Raw genomic sequence first — 11,988 nt, forward strand, 5'->3', positions numbered from 1 at the left:
TTCAAGAAGTCTTGCCTTTGAAAGAATGATGAATAGCATTTTCGTAAACAGAAAACTTTCACTATTCTAAGACCATGCAGGCGCAATAAAACTTATCAAGGGTATTCCCCGAAAGGTATTTAAATCCTCGAAACACCTGATGATGCACAACCCATGACAACAGCTAAAATGCAAATACTAAGTAAACTATCATGCACTGGTGCGTGATCACCTTTCTTGAAGATCCGCGATTCAGGCTAAAACGTCACACTTGCGTGGTTCGAAGAAGCCTCCAAATATTTCAATGTAATCACGTTCCAAGCCACGTAACCGGTGAGCTGGTTTCACTTGAGGATTTAATCTGTGACACCTGCTGCGATTACTTTGTTTGAAAATATGCCGCAAATTTTCAAGTCCCGAGGTCTTCGATAGAACTTAATATGGCTTAACAAATATACGGTCTGCTACACATGCAATAATGTCAGTAACATGTCGTTCTGATACAGCTTGAAAAAATTCAGGGTTGGGTTTTAAAGGGAGATAAATATTACCGTTGAATAGAAATCTTTAGTTCTTTTGCGTAGTGTTGTTGACATATCACGTCTCTTCTGTGGATAACACTCCCTGAGAATTCGTTCATTCGCATGGACCAGACTTTCTGCTTCATTTTTACCCCAAACTCAGCGATCAGTTTCATTACTCAAACGCTGTCTGGTTAAGAGGAATCAATTTGTTCCATAAACATTTCGATCTCCCCTAAATGAGTCCCCGACGTTTTCGCATCTTTTAAGCGGAAGTAGAGGTCAATCACTAGAGTCTGCTTTCGTGTGTTAATTGGGAACAAATTACTTCAAATCCCTGGAACTTTCTTGGAATCCTTTAAAAACATTTGGAGATGAAAGTCATTAGTTAACCATTTTGTCAATTGTTTTGAGGTTTGCAAATTTGACTGTGCATCGCACAGACAATTACACGTGTTCACGAATCAAGACGACCTCTTCTTAGCAGTTATTTTTGAACGGCATATTACGGTAGTTAGTTGTTGCCATTGTTGAGAGACCAAACCTTTCCTCTCTCTCCCGACGGTGAGAAACATGATAATTGATATAATGCTTTCAAGAATGGATGCAGTCTGTCAAACCAGTCCAGGCGCAAAGTGATTTTTCTCCCAACCCAAGTATACTGCGGTAGCTTTGAAATTTTAGCTCTCGTACAACGAACCGATGGCAAGAATTTTCCTTTGATTTACAATTTTATATGTTATCTGGAAAGGTTTTGGTGGTTTCGTGCCTATACACATAAAAAAAAGGAATCCCGAAGATGAAATTCACTGAATTCCCATTAAAAAGGTGCAAATTATAGACTTACTCGCAGAACACTCTACTGAGTAAAATTATTAAATTTCATATTCCTATGTTTCTGTTTCATTAATCATTACTATAACACTTAAATTAATTTCAATTTAAAGGAAATACAATTAGCGCTTTGGATGACACTCGTGTAACGGGAAACGAAACAAAGAGAGCTTCGCCTTTTTAATATACTTGCAAGATGTCGGAAAACTGCGCCCGTTCCCCTTTGGCCTCCCAAACAACTGCCAATGGGACGATCAGACGGGGAATACAGCACTAACGAAGAAGAAGAAAGAACCCAGCCTCTATGTTGTGAATGCTGCGCTTAACTATTGAGGAGTGTTAAAGGGACGTTTTGGATTGCTTGAAAATGATCACAGTACTAAGTTTACCTGAAGGGATGTTAACGGATCTAAACCAGGCTATTTTGTGGCGAGAGATTTCGGGCCTATGCATGGTGCATTTTAGCTGGATACACATGCTTTTTGTAATGTTTTCATCTGGATTTTGTTGTAGGTCCAGTTTTTGTTGTATCTATTGCGGGTCCCTGTAGAAAAGGCATTCTTCCAATCTTGCGTAAAGTTTTTGATCAATTAACGAGTTAACATCAGGCGAAGTTTTTCCCCTTGGGACATGAGCTGGACCCAGAGACTATGGGCATTTGGTGTGGATTGTACCATAAAATTTCAGGTAAAATACTTCTTATTCCGTATATTCTTTTTAGGACCTTTTGAAAGGGAATTAACTAGCTTCAAATAAATTCTGAAAAAATGATTAGGGTATTATTGGATAAAATTAGAATGATCATCCTAATAAAAAGTGAAAGCCAAGAGAACAAAATGTTTTATTGCAAGGTATTCATATTCTCTTGCATAAGTTTCTTAGCAGTGGTCGCTGCTTGAGCCCAACCAATTTGTATTTTGAGTACCTTGGTCTACATCTAGTCTTAATCAAAACAGAAATGTTTATGAACACCAAAGAATATTGCTCTCGTAAAATACTACTCTTTGTGTAATCCATTTTTGTTTGTCTTTCTGTTGTTGTTCTTGTTGTTCTTTGATTTGTTGATGTTGTTTTCTTCTGTTTATGTCATTGTTGTTGGAATAATGGCTACTCTCAGGCTAGGAGAAGTGTGCTGAGGTCCTCGTTTATAGTCACAGGAGCTAAAATTATGGCAATCTAATTTTGCTAGTCATCTAATATCAAATGTTACATTTTAGTCACCAATTTTTTCTCTCAGTTTTTTGTATCTTTGATGTTGTTGGCTTCCTTGTGATATTTCTCTTCCCTCTTCGACTGTAAAAGGTTCAGTTGTTATATCATCAATACCACAGGACGCCAGCGGACAGGAATTCACAGTATTGTTCTTGGATTCAGAGTGAATAGGATCCATATCTGGGGATCATTCTGACGATCAGCTGTATTTTTACATTGACCATCCTTCTGGCCTCAGTATTGATTTACAACTCTGCGGGTGTACCGACAAGGACTGACAAAAAATCTTTCCGGACTAGATTAATCCTTTAATCACTGAGGTGTTTCGGTTTTGTAAGCCTTACGTAAATGCAATCGGAAAGCTGCTGTTCATAGTATTCTATATACTAAGCTCAGTGTATGTACGCAGTCTGATTGTTTCTCACTTATGCTCTATTGGAGGACGGACGTATAGATGACGTCATCAATTTACACCTTTTTTTCGTATATTTTTATCTATTATATAACACAAATATATTTCCAAGTTGCTGTGCTTCTGTTTCGTAATAATCACCGAGGACGTCAAAATTTGGTAAGAACATCATTGACACACATCGGGCTGCGCCCGCGTGTGCCACTTTTTTGTTCTTACCACATTTTGACGTCCATCTGTGATCTATTACTGAACAGACGCACGGAAACCGGGAATCTGTTTGTTAAATAGAGCACATTCTCTAGACGCACACGGAGAATGTTGATCCATTATTAGACTACAGACTGCTGGGTAGAAGAATAATATGCATAGATCACCGAATACGATGACTACGGTGCGTCCCTTCTAACTCTCGTTGATTGAAAAACTTATTTTCAAATGATATTTGGCCTTTTGATGCTTTCATTGACTTTAAAATTACTCTCAGCTATCATTGTTAAGCTGTCACAGCGGAATCAAATTTTTCAGGGAGTGAAACGTCTGATGTAGCCAAAGCTTCTTTAGAAGAATGATTAAGGCAAAAGCCTTTCACAATACTTTCCTTTCTCGTTTTGGTTGCTTCGAGATGTTGTTCTTGCCCTCACCTAAAGGTTGCCATAGTATAAAGGATTACTTCTTGACCAAGGTAGAATCAATAATCTCTTCAAAAAATTTATGTACCTCACTTCGAGGGAAACTGGTCTTCCAGATAATCGTCCTTTATATATTTTTTATCTCCCTTACTTGTTCTCAAGGAAATTGCCTCAGAAAATAACATAGTTTCCACTACCTTATAAACATTATTTTTTTCAAACCAAAATTTTGACCATTCCACAATAAGAGTCACAAATGTCATTGGTTTCATAGTAACATTTCATAGACAGTACTTCATGTCTGACAATAACCCAAAGTTATATTGAAGGTAACGACACAATAATCTGCTTCAGTAGAAACCGTCCTTTTTTAAGAAAGAGATGTGTACTTGTTTCGCCAGGTATTCAAGACTTCTGTGCCGAAAGCTGACAAAGCAAAACATGGGGGGCCCATTAAAGAAAAAAAAGGCCCATCCTCAGTTATTTTCCTGGTTTTGACGCCTTCAAGTTGCCACCCCCTTCGTCTGATACCTTATGTGGTGTTAAACCTCAACAGAGATGAAGTAACTAAGATTACGTTCACAAGTCCTTCATTCGTGGAGTCGAGATGATTTTTAAATCAGTAATGAGGTCTAAACTGACTCCAAGCACCGCTTTAAACGAGGCAGAGTTTGTGACTGGTGAAGGTAGAGGTACTGACAAAAATTTTAAGTTTTGTTTTGCTTCTCCATAATTATGATCCTTTGGAATCGAAAGACCGCCTCCTAACTGACTGACAAAAACATCCAGATGCAGCTCGTTAATTTATGTCCACGAGTAAGTCTTTAAATGTTCATGGGATCACCTATGGCACTTTATAGTTATAACATTATCATTTAGGAATGATAAAAATTTTCCACACTTTGTAGTGGAACATTGATGCCGTTACTTTCTTCATTTACATTGCTCAGTTTCTACTGGTTATTGTCCCCTCCGGTAAGACTCATTGTTTAACCGACAGTCTTATTAAACGAGTGTCAGAGTTCTAAAAAACTTGTGAGAGTGACCAAAATGAAAAACGAAACTTTTTAGCAATGCAGAACACGTAAACACATTTCTACAGGAAAAAATCTTTCAAAGGCGATGAATCGTTAGGAACAAACTATTGCTACTAAAGTGAGCAATGATATTAAAAGTTCGGCTGGAATGTAAACATATTTTGATTTCCCATGCAATTTAAGGATAGAAAATAAGAAACAAAAAAAAAGAAAATTGAAAGCTTTCGGGAAAATCTATTTCTGGTCATAGGAAAATTCGCTGCAATAGCGATCCAGTGCGGACAAAATAGAGACAATGAAGGGGGGCACTTAGATTTTCTTCATGATGTATCGTCTTTGTTTTGATACTGTTTAGCGCTCGCCACCATGGTTAACAAGCAGCTTACAATCACGGCTTTAAACACCCCAGGAACATTGTTTCCCAATGTCCAAACACGTCCTGGGATGTCTTTGTCTCGACCAAATGTAACTCAGGCCCCAAAACGGCTGACGTTGAAGAATACGACACACGAAATGGAAATGGAAATGTCTGGAAACACTGCCGTTGTGAGAGAGACATCATTCCCTTTCAAGCTCAGCTCCGCAGCTCTTAAGCATAGCACTGAAAGTGTTTGAGGGGACGAGACGCTTTGGAAATATCCACCGCTAAGAGAGAAAAGTACCTAAACGAGTTAACAGGTTAGTAGGATTTTTCCTACACTTATGTGGTACTGACACTTGAAAACAACTTCGGTTGTTTTTTATTACTCTTGAGTTATTAATTTTTTCTCGAAAGAGAGGATTATTTGCCAGTGCTAAATAAATATGTCTCTCTTCCTGAGAGTCACCCAACGTATTGTGTGTCAAGGGGTCGTATGGGAGGGTATCTCCTTACGTGAACAATGTTCAGTAATTACCAAATAAAAGCTCCTTGAGGAGCAGCAAAACCTGCCTATGAGTGATTGGAAAACTATCGATAAATTTTACCGGCACTGCAACATGACACAACATATTACCTCAATTGTAAGGTTCTCTTTGTTAACAAATTTTGAAATAACTCCGATAGGTGTGACATGGAAAATGGCTTGAATAAGCTGGCAAGAACGAAACACTCCAGCTCTACTAAGGACAGCTGTAAGCAGCTGACTGATTGGCCTTAAAGCATCATCACCTTGATCCAGTTCTGATTCATTGTTGAGGGGAACAGGATCGGCGCAAAAAGTTTTCGTTTTGCTGAAGTAATGGGCTGCTACCAGCGCTATCGAGCAAGGATTTTAAAGGCAGAGGCCACAGGGGGCAGAGGGACGTTTTGTGTCGCTAGCTTTTTTCTTGATTTCCACCCCGTGAGTCCACTTACACTAATCCAAGATTCTTTGATTGAGTGTTACGAAAACATCGACCTGGCCAAAAGGTTCCAAAAAAAACAATTTTTTAAAAAAGAAAATATCACAGGGCGCCATACAGTATATCAAAATAAAACCGTCATATGAACATTTCTAAATCGCGAAAAATGTCTTATGGTTGAGGCCGCGACTAGGTTTAATTTTGCATATATGTTTGGCGTTAGTTTTCCAGATCAATTTTTAGAATCAAGAAATGAAAAAAAAATGCAATTAATTGAGGTACTAACATGAAATTCTGCCATGAATCGACACCTATTTCTTCTCAAAACTAGACCCGCACGAGAGAGAGAAGGACGTTTGTAGCGGTGGTTAAAAGTATTGATTAGGGTCTATGGTATATTGCATGATCATTCACTGATGCTCTCTTAATCTATAAGGCTCCGGCGTTTTAAATTGAAAATTGGATTTCATTATTATTAACTACGCGCTTTATATTACATCACGCAATGTTTAGATCTTAGCGGTTTTTGCTTAACTTTATTTGCTTTCTTTTACGCAGGAGCTGCAAAATGAGATGGAGAAGCACGATGGAACATTTCAGCAAACTCAAAGGATTTTGACGAGAACCTGGCGCGTACGAAAAAGAAGCGAGGGCAACAAGAAATGGAAACAAAGAAAGAGAGTTGAGGTATAAAAAACAAGCAGTATTAAAACTCAGCAAAATGAACAAACAAAGCTGAAAAAGATAACAATGAAGAAAAAGAAAGCCGACTAATTACCATTGACAAAATAAAGCCGTACTCACTTTGTAGCATGTGATAAAAAAAAAAGCGTTTCCCTTTGGACTGAACCATATGAAGCTTTAGCTCATTAATCTATCTGCGTATATGTAGTTGTTAATTCATTATCATCATCTTGTGTCTTTGATGTTTAGGTAGGAGAAGGCACGTCTGGAAGAAGAACGAATTAGAAAGGAGAAGGAGGTGTGCTCAATTTTTGTTCTCTGTAGTAAACTGTGAAGAAGAAAAAAAATTGAAACGTTAGCGTGGTTGTTGAGACTTCATGGTGGTTTTCCTCGAAGGAGAGGGGTGACACAGAAGACCCAATGACTATTATCTCAATGGCTACGTTGCTCGCCTTCCAATCAAACCCACAAATACTTATAAAAGACGTTGATATAGTGCAGACAAAGAACAATTCAACAGTCTTTGTGTTTCCTGTTTTTGAGCGTTCATGTGCTTGCTAAAAAGGTGGTGTTCTCTCACGAGCTTTTTGCTTTTTGCAAAACGTCTGTTACTGGAGTTGTCTGCAAGGCCAAGCTATGCTTAAAAACACGGTCCCTTTAAATTAAAACAGTCTTTCGCGGACTTTTTGCTTAAAACTTAACCATTTCATAACAATGCTGCGTTATTGCCATAGGGTAAATGTTTAGGAAGTGGATCCATTAATTTTTCTTTCATTAACTGGTCTATTTCTTCAATTTAGATGGAGCTTTTTTTAAAAGTGAAACAAGAGGAAGTATACGACAGGACCGCCTGGAAGAACAACTGAGATCCGACATGGAAGATCAGAGGGAGCAAATGCAGACCCATTGAATGAGAGCAAACATGGAGCAGTTGCACAGAGGAAAAGACAAAACGTCCGTGGATCAGAACAAGACACTGCAGGAGGCTCTGTCGGGCAATGCAAACGCTCGATGACATGAAAGAAAATGATCAGATAAAAAACCGTCCTTCTTTCAAAGGCAGATTGCAGCAAAGTTGCAAGCAGAACCACCACCATCACCACCCCAAAGAAACGAAGGGATGTGTTGTCATGTAAAACAAACAATCTGCAGCATGATCAGATGGACATGTAAGGTGGTGATGGAAAGAAAAAAAAAAAAAAAAGATTTTTAACCTTGATAAACTTTGTCTGGAACTTTTTATGAGTAGAGAAACAGAAATAATTTTTGGAAGAAGAAGAATATGCTGTATTTAGCCGTTGTGAGAGTTGCACCTATACATCCCGTTTTCAACTATTTTAAGATAGCTCTCCTCCATAATGATTTTGGGACATCTTTACTGATTACTCCGTCTGCGCAAACGAATAAAGAAATAACCAGAGTTTTAAAATGATGGCCATTCGTTATTAAAGCTTGTCAGTATGAAAGGATTTGACAACCTAGTATGTTCATCCTCTCTTGGAGGAGGCGTTATCCTTTTGAACGTATCTACTCCCTTTCCCATCTACAAAGGAAAAAAAAATCAAATTCGGGCCTGAATGGGGTTTGAACCCATGACCTCTGCGATAACCGGCGTAGGCAATCTACCAAAACTGAGCCAATAAGCCAACTGGGAGCTGGTCATCAGGCAGTTCTTTTATGATCATTTATTCATCACCTCCCCCCCAAACCCGGGTTTGTATAGAACCAAAATAACTGACCAGCTCTCAGTTGGCTTGTTCGACATCCCAGTTGGCTTTTTAGCTCTGTTAGTAGAACATTGCACCGGTAGCCGCAGAGGTCAGGATTTCAAACCCACGTACAGGCCTGAATGTTTTTCAGGCATTATTTTGACAAATGCTCAATGTAGTGTTCACTACTTGCGAGGAAGCCACTTTCATATCCACGTCTTTATCCGCAGTTCAGATCTATAATTTTCAAATATTAATAATAAAAAAAAAACAAAGCAAAACAAAACAGAGAGAAAAAAACAAAAAAGTGATGCTTTCCCTTAGTATTTTTCATTACTGTAGTGATGGCGTTCTACAAGATCATGGAATAAACAGTCCCTTGAACTATAGCAATAGATCACGAGTAAAGCCTGTTAAGAGGTAAGATTTATGAAGTCTTGACTGTTTTTACGTGCCTCATGCACATTTTGTTGAGTTCAACAAAAAAAAAAGCTAACCTTAGTTTGTGCTTGGTACGTTTTATTACTCGCTCGAAGTGGCGTTTGTCTCTTCAGTAAAAAAAAATACTTTGTCATCGAAACAGATCTTAACTAAAGCCTGCTGTGTGGTTAGTTGATTTAGAGAATCTATATTGCTCGTACGTGCTACTATGCATTTGTGCGTTTTTCAGTCTAATACTGAGTTAAGATCAACTTGGTAATCATTTGTGTGAACGAATACCCATAGACGGTGATATTGTTTAACGATGAAATTGGTTCCATTGAAAGTAACCGTTTGTAAGCAACATTTTTCATTTGCAAAAATAAAAGAGTGAGAAATACATGATATTATGCAACGCGGAATTATTTGTATTTTTTTTTTATATCGCAGACTACTCGAGCGCAAAGCTTTAATAGGTATTCCTGCAGTGTTTAAATAACACTGGAATCGCAATATATCCTCTTCCCCTTCACCTCAATAATAAGTGGTGTGCATTGATAAGTTAATAAAGTTGGCATAAGATAAAACTGACTATGAGGAGAATGGATTCGATAGCTCTAGTATTCTTGATTTTATCATGCAGTACCCAAATGTCTCGTTCCTAATTGGTCAATGAGGATTGCACAACAAGAGTGATAGAAAGTAAGCATAATGTCAGGCCCAATTAGTATTCTTTTGTACTCACATAAATTAGCTTAACTAGAGTCTCGTCTTTGAGTTTAAACGTGTTGTTCCTTAGGACATACTGACGAGGCTACCTGAGCTAATCTACATGAATAGAAAACCGGAATACTAATCGTGTCCGCCATTTTTGTAAAGGGTTCTTTGATCAGGGTTGTCATAGATGACACCTACTGTACAATCTTCTCAAGCTTTTCACGAAGATCAAACGTTTTTTCGAAGAACCTTAATTTTGGCTGGAGCTAGTTTTTTCACTTGACCTAATTCATTCGCACTCATCCACTGAGTATGGCAATGCCATGTGGTACATTTTACAAGTGTTACAAAAACTTATTTTCATCATTGGTAAACAGCTCATAGAAACCACCACATCTAAACGTTGCATTCTTGATGTATATAATCCGACTGAAGATTAACGACACCGTCTGCAGAACACTTAATTCATATCCATACCCTTGGGCAGCTACAAAATATTCACGATTTCTAACATAAAGCAAATAATCCATGAAGTTACTTGAGTATTAATGATGTTGACGTTTTGGAGCGATTATTACTTTCTGAATAGAAGATGCTTTTTTTCAAGACGACGAACTTTTTTCTCGGGCATGGTTTAATGAAAGCGTTAGATTAGGACTTTTTTTTCTTTGAAAAAATCTGATCTTACTCCAGTCAGACCTCATTTTTTCATCATTCGTGCAACCATTTGAACACTTGAGTTGTTGTATGTATTGAGTATTGGTTCATGATATTTTTGTTCTATTAATGTTGATACCCTATAAATTGATAATAATGACTTTTAACCTCAGTGACTTTATCAGTGTTAGCTTTAAAGTTTTTTTTTAGTTTGTTGTTTTGCTCTTTTTTTGTGTGTTGCTTTGTTTTGCTTTGTTGTTGTTCTTTTTTTTTTTTCGCGTTAACACGAATTAAGCCATTTGGCGATTCCACAGGGAACGAACAAAATAAGAAAATATTGCCGGGGTAGCAAATGAATTTTGATATATTTAGATTTAAAGATTGGAATGAAAATAAAGGAGATAGATTTATTTAACCTACCGGCAGTAAAAGACAAGCATGTGATTTATAAAAAGTGCTCAGTTACAGTGAAACCTGCCTATTCCTTCGCTAAGGTTTGCGTAGTGATAGAAAGTGCAAGTCGCTCCGGTATATCTATTTTATTCATGAACTAGATCTCATCTTCCTAATATTTAACTATTGCATGGGCGGTCTGGTATAAATGAGCTACATTACCATCATTTCACGCTGTTACTAACTATTACTTTCATACAGACGTCTGCCCAGCAGGAAACAACAAACTAGAATAATATAAGTCATTTCATTGCCAACTTTATTTGATGTTGTTTTTCAGTATGAGGCCACCGTTACATTAAGATCACTATCAAAAACAGCAAAGAATTATTGTTGTTAACATAGTTCTCAATTTCTTCACAGTATATCTATATAAATTAGATAGTTTTATGCATTCTCTATAATTAATAGACTTTGTAGTCAATATATACAGCTTTCATTTTATGTTAAAGAATTTCTTGATTGCATCCATCACTTCTCTCATGCGGCATATATAAACCAGCGGATGCAGGGCCGATGTAAAAAAGATAAATGTTACCGTAAGGGTGTACATAATTTTAGCATGTTCTACCCCTTCTGTACAAAACGTAAGCTTTACAAAAGCTGACGAAAACAACCGGGACATAACAAGCAATGATAAGAGCAACAATGAATGCCACGGTGCACGCATACTTTTTGAGGCGACAAAAATCATAGAGGCTTCTCTGAGAACCACGGCGATCGCAGACAGTCAGTTGGTCTATTTGGATCTGATGACGTCGCACTAGTACAAGTATTTTTATGTAGACTGTTACGATAACGAAGAGACAAAGCAGTTTAGAAGCCTTGATGATGAAAAGAAAAGTCTTCGGGTCTAACCATAATTTTGTTACAGTTATCGAGAGAGACAGAATCCACGAGAATAACACTGCTCCTGTGATACGCCTGTTGGTGATGACTTCCTTATATCGAAGGTGAAGGTGAAGCGATAAATATCGATCAATAGTCATAAAAGTCAGTATGACGAATGACGCACTAAGCGTTGTTTGTGAAGTAAAGTCGTAAGCCGAACGCAGAACACAATAAGATTCAAAATTTCTGGTGATCTCTGCTATTTTGAAAGCAACAAAAGCTGGCGCTGCCAAAAATCCCAACAGGAAGTCACAAAAGGCGAAACCATCCAAGGAGAATATTCGCTGGCTTGTGAAGTGATTTGGTTTTACAGAGAACGGCCACAATAAGAAGGTTTCCAAACGATGAAAATATAGCAAATGAAGAGTTTAAAACACACGCGATAACATTTACGATGAGTGTGGCCGAAGACTCGAAGATGGGAGCGGTGAAGTAGAAACAAGTCACCGAGGAAACTGTGTGCGTTTGATCCTGATTAAGCAAAGAGGAATGGAGGCGTTCATCGCA

The 11,988-nt window shown here is 37.8% G+C and overlaps 2 pseudogenes; one reads left to right on the forward strand and one right to left on the reverse strand.

Annotated features, from left to right (window-relative positions):
• Positions 1-1,524: 1,524 nt before the first annotated feature.
• LOC136279531 (guanylate-binding protein 7-like) lies at positions 1,525-6,887 on the forward strand (annotated as a pseudogene).
• A 4,139-nt stretch (positions 6,888-11,026) lies between these two features.
• LOC131784143 (trace amine-associated receptor 7f-like) lies at positions 11,027-11,988 on the reverse strand (annotated as a pseudogene).

This window comes from Pocillopora verrucosa, chromosome 3, assembly GCF_036669915.1.
Source record: "Pocillopora verrucosa isolate sample1 chromosome 3, ASM3666991v2, whole genome shotgun sequence".
Lineage (NCBI taxonomy): Eukaryota > Metazoa > Cnidaria > Anthozoa > Scleractinia > Pocilloporidae > Pocillopora > Pocillopora verrucosa.